General features: G+C 47.9%; 1 protein-coding gene across 6 annotated transcripts in view; it reads right to left on the minus strand.

Moving 5' to 3' along the window:
- Positions 1 to 2,500, minus strand: part of sema6a (sema domain, transmembrane domain (TM), and cytoplasmic domain, (semaphorin) 6A) — a 93,261-nt gene that overhangs the window by 46,910 nt on the left and 43,851 nt on the right. The window lies entirely within an intron of this gene.

Consider the following 2,500-nt stretch of genomic DNA (forward strand, 5'->3'; position numbering starts at 1 on the left):
CTGTATTTTGTTGTGACCTGAACTGAGGTTTCAAGAAACCGAAAAACCCCAAAGAAAACTGTTTCTCAGAGGCACTACAGGCCCAAACTAATAAAAGCCCAAATTAACAAGAAGCCCAGAAGAGACTGGAGCTCAAAGAAAACATTATATTACTATTATTTACACAATATAACATTATCATACATAATATTACATTATATTCCCAAACCAAGAGGTGCGACACGACCATCTTGTACACCAGCACAGCTTCAGCAATCAGCGTTCTCATTGGTGGAGGACGAGTGGGTGGAGTCTAAACCAACCAATCAATGAGAGAGACAGTGTTCACATTGGTGGAGGGCCAGTGAGTGGAGTCTAAACCAACCAATCAATGAGAGATACAGCGTTCTTATTGGTGGAGGGCGAGTGGGTGGAGTCTAAACCAACCAATCAATGAGAGAGACAGTGTTCACATTGGTGGAGGGCCAGTGGGTGGAGTCTAAAACAACCCATCAATGAGAGAGACAGCGTTCTTATTGGTGGAGGGCGAGTGGGTGGAGTCTAAACCAACCAATTAATGAGAGAGACAGTGTTCTCATTGGTGGAGGGCGAGTGGGTGGAGTCTAAACCAACCAATCAATGAGAGAGACAGCGTTCTTATTGGTTGAGGGTGAGTGGGTGGAGTCTAAACCAACCAATCAATGAGAGAGACAGCGTTCTTATTGGTTGAGGGTGAGTGGGTGGAGTATAAACCAACCAATCAATGAGAGAGACAGCGTTCTTATTGGTGGAGGGTGAGTGGGTGGAGTCTAAACCAACCAATCAATGAGAGAGACAGTGTTCTCATTGGTGGAGGACGAGTGGGTGGAGTCTAAACCAACCAATCAATGAGAGAGACAGTGTTCACATTGGTGGAGGGCCAGTGGGTGGAGTCTAAAACAACCCATCAATGAGAGAGACAGCGTTCTTATTGGTGGAGGGCGAGTGGGCGGAGTCTAAAACAACCCATCACTGAGAGAGACAGTGTTCTCATTGGTGGAGGGCGAGTGGGTGGAGTCTAAACCAACCAATTAATGAGAGAGACAGTGTTCTCATTGGTGGAGGGCGAGTGGGTGGAGTCTAAACCAACCAATCAATGAGAGAGACAGCGTTCTTATTGGTTGAGGGTGAGTGGGTGGAGTCTAAACCAACCAATCAATGAGAGAGACAGCGTTCTTATTGGTGGAGGGTGAGTGGGTGGAGTCTAAACCAACCAATCAATGAGAGAGACAGCGTTCTTATTGGTGGAGGGTGAGTGGGTGGAGTCTAAACCAACTAATCAATGAGAGAGACAGTGTTGTCATTGGTGTAGGGCGAGTGGGTGGAGTCTAAACCAACCAATCAATGAGAGAGACAGCGTTCTTATTGGTGGAGGGCGAGTGGGCGGAGTCTAAAACAACCCATCAATGAGAGAGACAGTGTTCTCATTGGTGGAGGGCGAGTGGGTGGCGTCTAAACCAACCAATCAATGAGAGAGACAGCGTTCTTATTGGTTGAGGGTGAGTGGGTGGAGTCTAAACCAACCAATCAATGAGAGAGACAGCGTTCTTATTGGTGGAGGGCGAGTGGGCGGAGTCTAAAACAACCCATCAATGAGAGAGACAGTGTTCTCATTGGTGGAGGGCGAGTGGGTGGAGTCTAAACCAACCAATCAATGAGAGAGACAGCGTTCTTATTGGTTGAGGGTGAGTGGGTGGAGTCTAAACCAACCAATCAATGAGAGAGACAGCGTTCTTATTGGTGGAGGGTGAGTGGGTGGAGTCTAAACCAACCAATCAATGAGAGAGACAGCGTTCTTATTGGTGGAGGGTGAGTGGGTGGAGTCTAAACCAACTAATCAATGAGAGAGACAGTGTTCTCATTGGTGGAGGGCCAGTGGGTGGAGTCTAAACCAACCAATCAATGAGAGAGACAGCGTTCTTATTGGTGGAGGGCGAGTGGGCGGAGTCTAAACCAACCAATCAATGAGAGAGACAGCGTTCTTATTGGTGGAGGGCGAGTGGGTGGAGTCTAAACCAACCAATCAATGAGAGGGACAGCGTTCTTATTGGTGGAGGGCGAGTGGGCGGAGTCTAAAACAACCCATCAATGAGAGAGACAGCGTTCTTATTGGTGGAGGGTGAGTGGGCGGAGTCTAAAACAACCCATCAATGAGAGAGACAGCGTTCTTATTGGGGGAGGGCGAGTGGGCGGAGTCTAAAACAACCCATCAATGAGAGAGACAGCGTTCTTATTGGTGGAGGGTGAGTGGGCGGAGTCTAAAACAACCCATCAATGAGAGAGACAGCGTTCTTATTGGTGGAGGGTGAGTGGGCGGAGTCTAAAACAACCCATCAATGAGAGAGACAGCGTTCTTATTGGGGGAGGGCGAGTGGGCGGAGTCTAAAACAACCCATCAATGACAGAGTGATCAGGTGTCTCACTGCAAGACACATGTTTAATCAAACAAGCATGTTCACCATGAGAAATCAGATTTGAGTTC

Source organism: Siphateles boraxobius, unplaced genomic scaffold (assembly GCF_051911475.1).
Source record: "Siphateles boraxobius isolate OS27281-9 unplaced genomic scaffold, OSU_SipBor_1 228, whole genome shotgun sequence".
NCBI classification, from domain to species: Eukaryota; Metazoa; Chordata; class Actinopteri; order Cypriniformes; family Leuciscidae; genus Siphateles; species Siphateles boraxobius.